This window comes from Corythoichthys intestinalis, chromosome 4 (assembly GCF_030265065.1).
Source record: "Corythoichthys intestinalis isolate RoL2023-P3 chromosome 4, ASM3026506v1, whole genome shotgun sequence".
NCBI lineage: Eukaryota > Metazoa > Chordata > Actinopteri > Syngnathiformes > Syngnathidae > Corythoichthys > Corythoichthys intestinalis.
In genome coordinates, this window is record NC_080398.1 from 38,881,516 (window position 1) to 38,897,993 (window position 16,478).

General features: G+C 35.9%; 1 protein-coding gene across 5 annotated transcripts in view; it reads right to left on the reverse strand.

Moving 5' to 3' along the window:
- LOC130914837 (myelin-associated glycoprotein-like) overlaps nucleotides 1–16,478 on the reverse strand; it is a 61,481-nt gene that overhangs the window by 34,145 nt on the left and 10,858 nt on the right. For all 5 annotated transcript variants that reach the window (XM_057834380.1, XM_057834377.1, XM_057834376.1 and 2 more), the window contains exon 2: nucleotides 261–357. The gene's annotated coding sequence lies outside the window, so the exon portion shown is untranslated. The remainder of the gene's footprint in view (nucleotides 1–260; nucleotides 358–16,478) is intronic.

Here is a 16,478-nt window from a genome sequence, read left to right on the forward strand (position 1 = left end):
AACCCATTCACGTGATTTACTTTTGAGGGTCACGTCAAATGAAATGACGGTGCAGATAAGGCGGCACCCCGAGACGTCCTGACCCACACAATCCCAATGTTGCGTCAAGCTTCGCCATCTGCGCCGAGACAAAAGCCGGCCAAGGGAGTCCGGGCCGAGAGGCGGTGACACCCCCACCTCCGCCATCATCATCCTCCACAATGGCCTCATTGACAGAGAGACAAACGAGAGCATACGCTTTTCTCGTACAAACCACTTGCCTCATACCAGCCTCAGCACCAGGCTCCTGCTCCCTCGCGCACCGGCCTCTTGTTTGGCTGCCTCGTCGGGACTCGACCGCTTTGAAATGTTTGAATTCTGTAGGATGGAACAACAAGTCAGTGAGAATCAATGATTCCGTTTTTATGGGCCTGCAACAAATTAGTAAAATACCATTAAATAAGCTTGAGTTCAGCCTACATTATATTGCAGTCTTCAGTTTCAACACTAGATGGAGCTAGTTACTTAAATAGTGCCTCGCCATGAGCTCGTGAGTCGAAACATTACAACATGCTGATTTTTTAAGTTTGTCAGTCATAACAGAGTCATCTTCATGGGTCTCATTTTCATGTGATATATCACGAGTAGACGTCCAATCTATTTGAAGTGGGAGGGTCATCCCTCCCACTTCAAATGGATTGGACGTCTATGGCTGTCAACAGGAGCCAATGAGTGCATTTTAGGTCATTTGCTGTTGATTTTTTTTGTCACTTCTGGTTGATTTGGCGTTACAGAACAGGAAGGGACCCAGGAATCTCCGGAAATGAATAGGTAGTGACTTAAACTCAACAGGAAGTTGAACAGAAATGAACAGAAAGTGACCTGTAAATGCCCTAAAAATCAGAATGATTTCGAATAAACCAACTGTTCATTTACCAGTCCCAGTCTAAACGAATTGGGCGTCCAGCGCCGTCAATGGCAGCCAAGTTAACAAAGGCACTATTCTAGAGGAAGATTTTGGTTGCAAGTTGTTGGCTGCTTTTTTTTATTTATTTATTTTTTTTTTTAAAACCGTAACACCTTTTTGAAACAATATCTCGATTCTTGACAAGAGTATATCGATAAGCTTTTGGGATATAAAATAGGGCTGTTCCGATCATGTTTTTTTGCTCCCGATCAGATCCCGATCGTTTTAGTTTGAGTATCTGCCGATCCCGATATTTCCCGACCCGATTGCTTTTTTTTTGCTCCCGATTCAATTCCAATCATTCCCGATAATTTTTCCCAATCATATACATTTGGGCAATGCATTAAGAAAAAAATGAATAAAACTCGGACGAATATATACATTCAACATACAGTACATAAGTACTGTATTTGTTTATTATGACAATTAATCCTCAAGATGGCATTTACATTATTAACGTTCTTTCTGTGAGAGGGATCCACGGATAGAAAGACTTGTGACTTTGTATATTGTGACTAAATATTGCCATCTAGTGTATTTGTTGAGCTTTCAGTAAATGATACTGTAGCCATTTAACTTCTGCCCAAATGCATGACGGGAAGTGCAACCATGACTGTGCGTCATGGTACCAATAGATATATCTTCTCTGCGTTTGGAAATAACATAGGGTGTTAAGAAAAAGATCAACTACAACTTTTCTTCCCCACATTGCTTCCCACGATTATTCTAATAGTTGGGAGAGGGATTGTACGGCTTTAGCCATTTAAAAAAAAAGGCTCCAAAGGCTGCCAAAATTCACTCTGCTCATTTTACACTGCCTTTTAGCTCTATATATTGTATGGGTAAAATGGCGCCATTATAGATATAATGCGACAATGCGTGAGTGGGTCGTGCAGTGCATGCGTTAATTGCGTTAAATATTGTAACGTGATAAATGTAAAAAAATATTAATTCTCGCCGTTAACGCGATAAATATGATAACCCTACCTTAAGCTTAAACTAAAGACTCTGGAAGAGTGTAACACATTATGTCTGTAACGTTAAATACAATTAGAAAACTATTTAATTAAAAAATATATATATATTAAAAAAAAGGCATGTCCGATATTTTTTTGCCGATTCCGATACTTTGAAAATGATGTGATTGGACGATCGGGACATCTCTAATATAAAGTATCATGATGTGTGACCATTTCTCCATCTTGTCACTGCCCTAATATATATAATGTGTAAATATATTTAGAGGGTAATCATCTCAAAAACTAATGAAAAAGCACCAGTTCCTGCCCACCATTTTAATACAAAGACAATAGGACTTACAGTATAGTTCATGTGAGCTAATGTAATTTTCTTAATCTTTACTCAGTTTTTGAGCTGTCATTATATATATATATATATATATATATATACACAGTGGGGAGAACAAGTATTTGATACACTGCCAATGGGAAAACCCATTAGCAGTGTATCAAATACTTGTTCTCCCCACTGTATATATATATATGGCAGAAAACACAGACAAGACTGAAAAAGCAGTTTCTGCTCTTGCACTCCTGTTTAAAGAAACTGCTGTATTTTAAGCCAAAACAACTGTTGTGTTTGACAGAACAATATGTCTAAATGCTGCCATAGCAGATTCATGGCGCATTAAGCCTCCCAACTATTTTTAATGTATCCGTTTTACCCTGGAAACCCCTGTTTACAGACGTCGCGAAACCGCTTTTCTTTCAACCCAGCCATAAAACGAAGATAAATAATTATATTATTCAAAATGACTGTCATTTTTAGCTTAGAATCATGAATTGATCATGATATTTCGTTTAAAAAAAAAAAACACTTTATAAAATTATTCACTGGCATATTTTAAACTTTTAAACAAATTTTGTCACAATGAAAAAATGGTGTCTGTAAATAAGTCCCGAATATCTACATCATAAATATGGCTTTATTTTTATTTTTTTGTTACTGTCACATTTTACTGATATGTTAGATATTTTGCTTAAAAAAAAAAAAAAATTAAACTACTAAAAAATTATTCACTCGCATATTTTAAACTTTTAAACATATTACGTCACAGTGAAAAAATAGTGTCTGTAAAAAATTCACGGATCTCTACCTCATAACTATTGCTTAATTGTATTTTTTTTTGTTACTGTCGTATTTTCTCCGACATGTTAGATGATAAATAATTGATTCAAACAAAGAAAAATTGGGGGGGGGAAAGGGTAAAAATATGAAAAAGAACATCTCGACCACTCCTTGATGTCTGCGATTTCTGCATCGCGGCGCTTTTTATATGACCATGTTTCACCTATAAAATCCCCCAAAAATCCAGCTATGGCCATTCACAGCTGTGTTTTGACACTCAGTCATACATGCTCCATGGAGTTTTTGGATCGAAACAAGGTAAGTACGCCATAATATATTGTTAAAGTCATGGCGTCTTTAATTCTGCTCTTTCATGCTCTCACCTCCAGATAGAATTTCGCTGTTTAATTTTTTTTTTTTTTTTAAATGTCCTCCTGTTAATAATTGTTCTTCCCCCAGAAAATTGAGATTTTAGGCTTTCCAACGATATATCACAAATCCATATCGGACACTTTTGAAAGTTGGCCAAATTGGGCGTCTCAGAGCAGAACTTCAAGTCACCCGAGTGTTTTCCGCCATATATATTTAGACTTACAAAATGTGTGGTTAAATTTGGTATGCAAACATGCAAAGAAAAACAAATTAAACATTTGAGAACTCCATATTTAAAATACACATAGGATAAAACAAATTCAGTGCAATTAAGAGGTTTTTATTGGGGGTACAAACTGCACCTCGGTAAATATTTTCCTGGTCGCCACAATGTCAAAAGATCCCCCACCCGTAAACTGCAATTATTCATCTTAAATGCAGATCTATGCTGAGGAATGTTTGGAGGCGGGACACGGTCAGAGGTTCCCCCCAGTAGGCATATGGATCCAACAAAAGGACGCTTGTGTTGTCTAAATATTAACATTGAAATATTTAACAAAATAAGGGCAGAATATTCACATTATAATGTCTCTACATAATGAGATACAACAGTATAACAGGAATTTTTCCACAATGTTTTAATTGTAATCATTTTGTCAACATTTTCCGTACTATAAGTCACAGTTTTTTTTAGTTTGGTCCGAGGTGAGACTTATACTCTGGAACGGCGTATGTCTGAAATTATGAAGACATTATTATATAGTTTTAGAGATCGAGCAATATGGGTTTAACCAAATATTAGTAGTTAGAGGGGCCGATAACCAATTATTGGAGCCGATATTCATTTGCAATGACAGTGTAAAAATTGGCTTTAAAAAAATGAATAATGCAAGCACTGAACTTCATTGAAATGCCTAAACCATGTTTATTGAATCACAAAAATAGAAAATAGTATCTCCAGAAGTTCCTGAAGCGCAATACAAGTCTAACCATTACCATTTAACCAATCAAAGCATGGGGTGAATACCGTAATTTTTGCACTACAAACTGCTACTTTTTCCTTCATTTTGAATCCTGCGGTTTATAGCCCAGTGCAGCTTATTATTTGATTTGTTTGGGTTAATAGGCAACACATGCCTCCTAGTATGCATTGCAGCACTACAGATGTGAATAACAATCGAAATTCATGTTCTGTGCTAATTATTTCTACAGTTAGTGTTCCAGTTGTTTCATTAATTGCTTGTTATGGTACTTTGTAACACTTTATTTGGCATCGGCGTCATAAGACTGTAAAAGACCATCATAATTACTACATGACACTATCATGGGCATTACTGAACGCTTATGACAGATGTCATTAAGTGTCATCCGGCAAATCATGTTACAAACTCCATTTATGTCCACTTCAGATCTTTTACATCCGTTCAAAAGTGAGATAATTTGCCGAATAATACTAAATGATATTCATTCATGCTCATGACAGTGTCATGTCATAATTATGATTGTCTAACGACAGACGTATGGCGCCAGTGTCAGATTAAATGTTACCAAATACCATAACTAGTGATCAATGAAACAACTGGAACAGTACCTGAAAAAAATAATTAGCACAGAACATGAATTTTGATTTTAATTTACATCTGTAGTGCTGCAACGCATGCTAAGAGGCATGTTGGACAACAACAGTATTGACAGCAGGTGGCAGCTGAGGTTGACTGTCTCCCCCAAGGGAACAGAAATGGCTAAATGAAGCTTCTTGAAGCAATGAAGCTTTGCAGACAATTGGTTCAAAGCTTCATGGTGGTTCATTTGGTCTTCTGACAGTCGTATGATGCCGTTGTCTAATAAATTGTAAGTAGTTAATATCTTTTGGTGCAATTATCCCATAATACAGTGAGGACAGCTGCAGTTTATAGTCCAGTGTGGCTTATCTATGAACAAATGCCCTTTTCGTGTCACATTTGGTGGTTGGCGGCTTATGATGCGCCTTATAGTGCAGGACACAGCAGGTAGAAGAGAAAGGTGCAGATTTTTTCATATCGGCCGGTCGGATTTAAAAAAAAACAACAACAAAAAACGGCCAATACAGATATACGTCAAATTTCCAAATATTGGTCACGATAATCGGTCGATCTCAATATAATTTCACATGTTATTTTCACTCTAAACCACAAGAGGGTGCTCAAGGCCTGTGTTTCAACATTAGCGTTAACTTAGAAAAACCAATAACAACAACTGAGAAGGGCTGAACAAAATGGTACTAAAAAGAAAATCATGTTCTGCAGTTTCCAAGCAGCAAATAGTGAAATATGCAGCTGAAAACGGTAATCGAGCAACAGAAAGAAAGTTTGGAGTTAGCGAGAAACTTGTAAGGGAGTGGTTAAATGCAGAGGTTACTCTTACCAAAATGAAGAAAACCAAAAAAGCTAATCGCGGGCTAAAAGCTATGTGCTCACAGCTAGAGGAGTGACTTGTTAGTATGTTCTTTATGCTGTAGTAATAGTAACTCTTAATAGCTATGTTACTTAACATACCTGGCACTTTCACAATTCATTGTTTATGGGTCATCTAACGTTAGCATACCGTACACTGATTCAGCCTGTTGTTCTCTTTTACTTTTTTAATTGTCTTTCAAGATGACATGTGTGTTCTTGGTGTTGGATTTTGTCAAATAAAATTTCCCCCCAAAATGTGATTTATACTCTGGTGTGACGCTGGTGCTACTTATAGTGCAAAAATCTGGTACTTCCAACTTTTCTCTGAGCGGTCCATTGTTGCATTCAGCACTTTTTCTGAAGCAAAACTGGGCCTTGCACCTCCTGCGAATAAAGACTGCTTAAAAGAACTCATTGACTACTATTGGCGGTGAAATACATCCAACCCATTTTGAGTGGAAGGGCTAGCATTGCTCGTTCAATCGTTAGGTGATGTTCTTTATCATCTTGCATGAAATACAGTATTGACATTATGTTGGATGGATATTTTGACTTGGACCAGTATCGCTCAAACATTTTTTATCCCTTAATTTTTGTTTTTGTTGTTGTTTTCAGGCAACCTAGGTTGTGTTCATACTGCAGGCATATCTGACTCTAACCGGATTCCTGTAGAGATGTCGATCGGGTCCGATCACGACATTTTCAAAGGATCGGAATCGGCAAAAAAATATCGGACATGCCTTTATTTAATATATATATATATATATATTTTTTTTTTTTTTTATAGGGCTGTCAAAATTATCGCGTTAACGGGCGTTAATTAATTTTTTAAATTAATCACGTTAAAATATTTGAGGCAATTAACGCAGATGACCCGCTCAGACACATTTAAATGACGGTACAGTGAAACGCTCACTTATCAATTGTGTTTAGTGGAGTTTTGCCGCCCTCTGCTGGCACTTGGGTGCGACTGATTTTATAGGCTTCAGCACCCATGAGCATTGTGTAAGTAATTATTGACATCAACAATGGCGGGCTACAAGTTTATTTTTTGATTGAAAATTTTACAAATTTTATTAAAACAAAAACATTAAGAGGGGTTTTAATATAAAATTTCTATAACTTGTACTAACATTTTTCTTTTAAGAACTACAAGTCTTTCTATCCATGGATCGATTTAACAGAATGTTAATAAATTTAATGCCATCTTGTTGATTTATTGTTATAATAAACAAATACAGTCCTTATGTACCGTATGTAGAATGTATATATCCATCTTGTGTCTTCTTTCCATTCCAACAATAATTTACAGAAAAATATGGCATATTTTATAGATGGTTTGAATTGCGATTAATTGTGATTAGTTACGATTAATTAATTTTTAAGCTGTAATTAACTCGATTAAAAATTTTAATTGTTTGACAGCCCTAAATTTTTAATTAAATCGTTTTCTAATTGCATTTAACGTTACTGTCATAATATGTTACACTTATCCAGAGTCTTTAGTTTAGGCTGAAGGTAGGGTTATCAAATTTATCCCGATAACGGCGGTAATTATTTTAAAAATGTATCACGTTAAAATATTTAACGCAATTAATGAATGCGCTGCACAACCCACTCACGCATTGTCGCGCTCAACCTGTAATGGCAATCTGTGGGCATTTCACTCTACTGTCATTTAAATCTGTCTATGCTGTCCTCACTCCGAAGCGTCTACTTTTTCCAAAGCTAGACAGCTAGTGAACAACACCTTAATAATTAGACTTCTTCCTTTTTCATCTGATCTGTTCATAAAATGGCCTCAAACCATTGTCATCTTTAGACCGTCGTAAAACTACAAAAAAAAAAAAGAACACAAGCATTGCATTAGCAACAACGTTTGCTTAGCACGCTATACAGGTTCACTAAACATAAACAAAAAGCGTCTCATTACAAAAAATATAACATTTCGCTTACTAACATAATATGTTAATTCTTTACAACAACCATACTTACGGACAAATCTTGTCCAAGGATCATATAAGCACAACATTATCAGCCCGAGACGTCGTGCAACCATAATGAACTGGCAAGAAAACAATAAATCATGTCGCAAAGCGACCACAAGAGTTCGCTGTTGGACAGCACAAAAAGCCTTGCTGTAAAACTTACCAAAAGGCAGAATACTTTCTGAGCGGGACATGTTATACTTCAAACAATGGTGTTATTCTTATATAGCGCTTTTCCACCTTTCAAGGCGCTCAAAATGCTTTACACTATCTCGCCATCTACCTACTGCGTTAATTGCGTCAAATATTTTAACGTGATTAATTTAAAAAAATAATTACCGCGCGTTAACACGATAATTTTGACAGCCCTAATATATATATATATAAATGTATGGTGATATGGTTTCAATCCATCTCGCATAAATCTGATTTCTGTGCTTTGTGACTGTTCAGATTACAAAAGAGCCATCCAGTTTCATTCTGGATGAACTAAAAATCAGATGTTGGCTGCCCGTCCGAACAAGGCCCAAGACCAATCTGACGGAGATCCAACCTATAAAAGTTAAGATGATGACAGTACCTCAGTTGTGGATATAAATATAATGGGGGTGCGACAGGGCCCGGGCCTCTAAGGGGTCCCGATTTGTAAAGTGGGCATTGTAGGGTGAGGGGAGGGTCAAACAGGAAGATAAGATGCTGTGCATTTTTTCATTGTGACATAATTTGTTTAAAAGTTTAAAATAATTTTTTTATGTTGTTTTTTTTTTATTTTTTTTTTTTAAACGAAAGATGAGACATCAATTAATGATTCTAAGCTAAAAATGACTGACATTTCGAATAATAAACATAAATAATAACCTTCGTTTTACGGCCGGGTTGAAAAAAAAGCGGTTGCGCAACGTCTGTAAACGGGAGTTTCCAGGGTAACATGGACAAATTAAAACTAGTTCGGGGGCTTAATGCGCCATGAATCTGCTATGGCAGCATATAGACATATTGTTCTATCAAACACAATAGTTGTTTTGGCTTAAAATACAGCAGTTTCTTTTAAAGAGGAGTGCAAGAGCAGAAACTGCTTTTTCAGTCTTGTCTGTGTTTTCCATCCTATGAGTTTCTGTTACAGTAGAAGCAGGCCTTCTCTGTATACAAGACAAAAAAGTTGCTGAAGATATTAAATAATCTTGAAATTGTTGAAAAAGTTGAGGGCAACTGCCACCCTAAAAGTTACCTCAGTTGCAACCCGAATTAGCACCCATGAACACTTCAATTTAATATTTACTGCCATCAATTAAGTATGGGTGTCAGTGAGGACCCTTATAATACAAATAATAAATTATAATGAAAGAAAAAGACTGTATGAAGATAAATTTCTATGATTCAATATGTATACATACAGTGGGGCAAATACGGATTTAGTCAACCACCAATTGTGCATGTTCTCCTACTTGAAAAGATTAGAGGCCTGTAATTGTCAACATGGGTAAACCTCAACCATGAGAGACAGAATGTGGAAAAAAAAAACAGAAAATCACATTGTTTGATTTTTAAAGAATTCATTTCCAAATTAGAGTGGAAAATAAGTATTTGGTCACCTACAAACAAGTGAGATTTCTGGCTGTCAAAAAGGTCTAACTTCTTTTAACGGGGTCTAAAGAGGCTCCACTTGTTACCTGTACTAATGGCAACTGTTTCAACTCATTATCGGTATAAAAGACACCTGTCCACAATCTCAGTCAGTCACGCTCCAAACTCCACTATGGCCAAGACCAAAGAGCTGTTGAAGGACACCAGAGACAAAATTGTAGACCTGCACCAGGCTGGGAAGACTGAATCTGAAATAGGTAAAACGCTTGGTGTAAAGAAATCACCTGTGTGAGCAATTATTAGAAAATGGAAGACATACAAGACCACTGATAATCTCCCTCGATCTGGGGCTCCATGCAAGATCTCACCCCATGATGTCAAAGTGATAACAAGAACGGTGAGCAACAATCCCAGAACCACACAGGGGGATCTAGTGAATGACCTACAGAGAGCTGGGACCACAGTAACAAAGGCTACTATCAGTAACACAATGCACCTCCAGGGACTCAAATCATGCACTGCCAGAGTTGTCCCCCTGCTGAAGAAAGTACACGTCCAGGCCAGTCGGCGGTTCGCTAGAGAGCATTTGGATGATCCAGAAGAGGACTGGGAGAGTGTGTTATGGTCAGATGAAACCAAAATAGAACTTTTTGGTAGAAACACAGGTTCTCATGTTTGGAGGAGAGAGAGAACTGAATTGCATCGAAGAACACTATACCCACTGTGAAGCATGGGGGTGGAAACATCATGCTTTGGGGCTGTTTTTCTGCAAAGGGACCAGGACGACTGATCTGTGTAAAGGAAAGAATGAATGGGGCCGTGTATTGAGAGATTTTGAGTGAAAATCTCCTTCCATCAGCAAGGGCATTGAAAATGAGATATGGCTGGGTCTTTCAGCATGACAATGATCCCAAACACACAGCCAGGGCAACAAAGGAGTGGCTTCGTAAGAAGCATTTCTAGGTCCTGGAGTGGCCTAGCCAGTCTCCAGATCTCAACCCCATAGAAAATCTATGGAGAAAGTTGAAGTCTGTGTTGCCCAACGACAGCCCCAAAACATCACTGCTCTAGAGGAGATCTGCATGGAGGAATGGGCCAAAATACCAGCAACAGTGTGTGAAAAGCTTGTGAAGAGTTACAGAAAACGTTTGGCCTCTGTTATTGCTAACAAAGGGTACATAACAAAGTATTGAGATTAACTTTTGGTATTGACCAAATACTTATTTTCCACCATGATTTGCAAATAAATTCTTTAAAAATCAAACAATGTGATTTTTTTTCCACATTCTGTCTCTCATGGTTGAGGTTTACCCATGTTGACAATTACAGGCCTCTCTAATATTTTCAAGTGGGAGAACTAGCACAATTAGTGGTTGACTAAATACTTATTTGTCCCACTGTATCTGCCATATGTTGACACTAGGGATGTAACAATTAATCCATGTAGATCAATATATTGATTTGTTGAGCACAATTGAATGTAATTCGATAAAAATGCAAAATGATTCTGTTTTCGGTATGTCGTTTTTTTTTTTAAATACTTTTTTTTTTCCATAACGAAATTGTCATACACATTAAAACTGATTTGTATTTTTTATTGCTTCAGGTAAATTGGAACTGATTGTGTTAAATGTCTTCATCAATTTGTATTAAATCAATCCAAGGCCTTTAAATTGAATCGTATAACTGTCCAAAGAATCAATAATGTGTTATACTATTATGAGGTTATTTACAGTGGCACCTCCAGAAATTTTTCATAGGGGTGGCCTGATGGGGCCACTTAAAATCTTGGGGTGGCCAAAACTAAAAGCCATAATTTCAGGTTTTCATTATATTATTGCAGTATAAAGGTCAGGGGAAAACTATCAGAAAGACTTAAGGACACGGCTACAGATATACTTTGGTGTATTGTGTAATATTTGATGTTACTAATGATTTAATATGCATCATCCATAACTGTCCAGTCAACATTTTGAGTTCCAAAACAATTCTGTTTTATTGTGTTATGTATATATTAGGCATAAGATGTACATTTAACTAGGGCTGTCAAACGATTAACATTTTTAATCGAGTTAATCACAGCTTAAAAATGAATTAATGGTAATTAATCGCAATTCAAACCATCTCTAAAATATGTCATATTTTTCTGTAAATTATTGTTGGAATGGAAAGATAAGATGGATAAATATATTCAACATACTGTACATAAGTACTGTATTTGTTTATTATAACAATAAATCCACAAGATGGCATTAACTTTATTAACATTCTTTCTGTGAAAGGGATCCACGGATAGAAAGACTTGTAATTCTTGAAGGATAAATGTGAGTTTGTATATAGTGCCTAAATATTGACATCTAGTGTATTTGTTGAGCTTTCAGTAAATGATACTGTAGCGACTTAACATTTCTGCCCAAATGCATGATGGGAAATGGTGCAACCATGACTGTGTTTGGTGGCTGCAAATGCTATATCTTCTCTGCATTGGGTACACTACAGGGTGTTAAGAAAAAGATCAACTGGCCACCCCCTGGTGGCGCCACTGGTTATTTACCATGCGCAAAAAGTTCCTGCCGTCCTCTCGCCATCCCATACATATTTTTCCAAAGTCATTGGTAGAATGTCAAAAACCAACCATTTTTTTATAAAACCCAGATACAACCCAACTACGTCTTATTGCAGGTATAAAACTTGAAAAAAAAAAAAAAATGCTTTATGCCACGGATAGAAAGACTTGTAATTCTTAAAGGATAAATGTGAGTTTGTATATAGTGACTAAATATTGCCCTATAGTGTATTTGTTGAGCTTTCAGTAAATGATACTGTAGCGACTTAACTGTTCTGCCCAAATGCATGATGGGAAGCGGTGCAACCATGACTGTGTGTGGTGGCTGCAAATGCTATATCTTCTCTGAGTTGGGTACACTACAGGGTGTTGAGAAAAAGGTCAACTGGCCAACCCCTGCTGGCGCCACTGGTTATTTACCATGTGCAAAAAGTTCCTGCCGTCCTCTCGCCATCCCATACATATTTTTCCAAAGTCATTGGTAGAATGCCAAAACCAACCATTTTTTATAAAAACCAGATACAACCCAACTACGTCTTATTGCAGGTATAAAACTTGAAAAATGAAAAAAAAAAAAAACGCTTTATGCCACCAACAAAAACATGAGAATGATTTTTGTCAGACTAAGATTTTTTCCTATTTAAAATGGTGTTTCAGTTAGACTGACGCTGAAAAATTGTAGTCATGGCTCAAATGGTTTTTGAACCAACGCCAAGGAAGTATGGGACCACTCGGGCATGCCGCGTCCGCCCACGCCACACGCGAATGTTAGCGTAAGCACGCTAACACGGTCGACAGCGTGGGTCGCGCGAAGCTATGTGACCTCCCGCATCATTTTCCTCCGTGGCGTTTGGACACATTGTCCTGACGCTCGGAACAATTAAGCCGGCGCAAATAACAAAGGACTATCAGATTTGAACTCATTCGCCGCCACTGACGTAGCAACACATCCAATCTAAATCTAGCAGAACAGCCATCCCACTTCAAATGGATTGGACATCACTGTCATTTTAACACATGGAATTCATCTCCCAGTGCCAAGAAGAACATTTTCATTGTGACTACCTCCTGCCAGTGTTCTTGAAAGAGGCTTTGCGGAGGGTGCGAGAGAATGAAGACCTTGTGGGCACAAACACTGGCCTGCTATTGTGTGCATTGGGATAACTGGTGGAATTTTTTTTTTCTACAGCTTGCGCTTCGCTGCCGAGCCGTGACGCAAGATAAGAGCCCCTCGCATCCCCACCCTGACTTTAAAAAAAAGCACACACAGAGCAGCAGATGGTCTTCAAGCATGACAACTCCTACACACACACACACACGAATGGTGCCAGTATGCAATCACTTGAGGTAGCACAGTAAAAGCTGCTAATATGTGATGTAGATAAGAAAAAGCAAATGGGTAATTAGACTTTATGGTAGGTTGTTTTTTTTCCTCTTTATATAATGGAATCAAAAACAGCCATTTTACGGAGGTAGATTTGTGTCTTTATTATTCAATTTAAAAAAAAAGTTACTTCAATCAAAATATATATGGCAGAAAACACAGACAAGATTGAAAAAGCAGTTTCTGCTCTTGCACTCCTCTTTAAAATAAACTGCTTTATTTTAAGCCAAAATAACTGTTGTGTTTGATAGAACAATATGTCTATGTGCTGCCATAGCAGATTCATGGGGCATTAAGCCCCCAAACTATTTTTAATTTGACCGTTTTACACTGGAAACACCCGTTTACAGATGTCGCGCAACCGCTTTTGTTTCAAACCAGCCATAAAACGAAGGTAATAGATTATTCAAAATGTCTGTCATTTTTGGCTTAGAATCATTAATTGATGTCTAATATTTCGTTTGAAAAAAAAAAAACTTTATAAAATTATTCACTTGCGTATTTTAAACTTTTGAACAAATAACGTCACAATGAAAAAAATGGTGTCTGTAAATAAGTCACGGATATCTACCTCGTAACTATGGCTTAATTTTATTTATTTTTTTGTTACTGTCGCATTTTCTCCGATATGTTAGATGATAAATAATCGATCCAAACAAAGAAAAACTGGAAGAAGAAAAAAAAACGTTTAAAAGGGTAAATATATGAAAATGAAAATCTTGACCTCTACTTGATGTCTACGATTTCTGCATCACGACCCTTGTTATATTACCATGCTTCACCCATAAAATCCCCCCAAAATCCGGCTGTGGCAATTAACAGCTGTGTCTCGACACTCAGTGATACATGCTACATGGATAATAACTCTTTAAAATCATGGCGTCATTAATTATGCTTTCGCGTGCCCTCACATTCATTTAAGGTTTTGCTGTTTGAATTTCTTTTTTTGTTTTTTTGTTTTAATGCCCTCCTGTTAAAAAAATTTCAAAGATTTTAAGCTTTCCAATGATGTATCACACATGCATATAGGACAATTTTGAAATTTGGCCAAATTTGGTCCCGGAGCGAAGCTTCAAGTCACCTATGAGACATCTAGACCGGAACCGGTCTTCTGCATGTTCCAAGAACAAGAACAAAGCAGGGTGAGGCAGCATTTAGTTATTACGCTCCTCACCTCTGGAACAAGTTACCTGAACGTCTGAAGTATGCTCAAACTGTTAGCTCTTTTAAATCAGGGCTAAAAACACTTTTGTTTAGCACTGCATATCCATAACTGGCTATATATTTCAATCTACCTGCTTTCTATTCCTCTTGTGCTTATCTCTATTGCTGATTTCAATTATTATTAGTAGTAGTAGTTTTTGTTTTATTTTTATTTCTGTTTTATTTTTATTCTATTTGTGATTAAATGCGATCTTTTGTCTTGGTTTTTACGTTGTATTGATTTAAATGTAATTTTTATGATCTTCATGTGATGTAAAGCACTTTGAATTGCCTTGAGTTGAATTGTGTTATATAAATAAATTTGCCTTGCCTTGCGCCGAATATTTTCAATCCAAAAAATTCACTTCAGTCAAAACAAATTTGAATGCAGAAATTAAATTGAGACTCAAAAAAAAGCATTTGAAAACTATTTTTTGAAAACTTATTTTTGATTTTTGAATTAATTATTTTTGATTGAAGTGAGGTTTCTTTTTGATTGAAACAACTTTTTTGATTGAAGTAATGTTGTTTTGCGTTTGGGCCACATTTTGGCAAGCACATCTGTGTCTTTATTATTCTATCAAAAAATAAGTTGCTTCAAACAAAAAAACGTTTTTTTTTCCAAAAGAAAAATCACTTCATTAATTAAAAAAAAAAAAAAAAAAAAATTCAATGATAGAAAAAAAAGTTTTTGAATGTGAACAAATATTTGAGTCTCAAAAATTTGCATTTGAACACTTAATTTTTCATTGAAAATGTTTTCTTTGATTAAAGCAATACTTTTTGTGTTTGGGCCATATAATGAGTAGGACATTTGTGTCTAAATTATTCAATCCCCCAAAAATATTTTCAATCAAAGAAAAAAATCATTTGCAAAAATAAAATTGCCTTCCTCTAAAAATAATGCTTTAGGGAAAAATATTATTTTTATTTAAATTTTTATTTGTTTTGACTGAAGTGCAAAAAATTTTCAACTCACTTTTTTTAGGTGCAAAAAGTTTTGAACGCTTTTTTTCCCAAAACATTTTTCACCATCAAAAACTTTTCTATGAGTGATTTTTTTTTTTTTTTTTTGATTGATTTGATTGATGTGATTATTCGTTTGAAAATATTTTGGGGGGTTTGAAGCAACTTAATTATTGATTGAATAATAAAGACACAAATGTCTTTGCAAAAGAATGCAAACGCAAAAGAACATTACTTCAATCAAAAAAGTTGTTTCAATTAAAAAAATAATAATTCAAATATAAATAATAAAATAATTCAAAGAAAAATAGTTTTGGATGCTTTTTTTGGAGTCAAATTTAGTTTTGGATTCAAACACATTTTTGGGGGGATTGTAGTGACTTTTTTTGGGGGGGGGTTGAAAACAAACATTTTGATTGAAGAAACTTTTTTTTTTAAGCGACTTTTTTTTGTATTGAATAATATAGACAAATCAAACTCCGTACCATTTTACAGTAAAATCATATCGTTATATTGTATTGTCTCATTTTGGTCATTTACAAAGTAATTTTGATGGTTCTATTGCTCAGAAAGGAACAGTATTGTTCCACAATCTTTGCAGAAGATAAAGAATATGTGAGAACTCTTTTATCATCTGGCTATAAGTGTTGCTATGTGTTTAACCACTGAATGCATGAAGTATGATTCATATTTAAATCCTTCCAGACAGTGTTGTTTATGGCAGCCCTTTTAATTTTTGTCTTAGTCCTAGTCTTTTGGAGGAAAATACTTATTACCGAAAATTTCAAACTATAAGCCGCATTTTTTTTGTTCATTTTGAATCCTGCGGCTTATAGTCCAGTGCGGTTTATTTGTTGATTTATTTGGGTTAATAGCTAACACTTTATTTGACAGCATCGTCATAAGATTGCCATAAGACCGTCATAATTATGACACAACACTATCA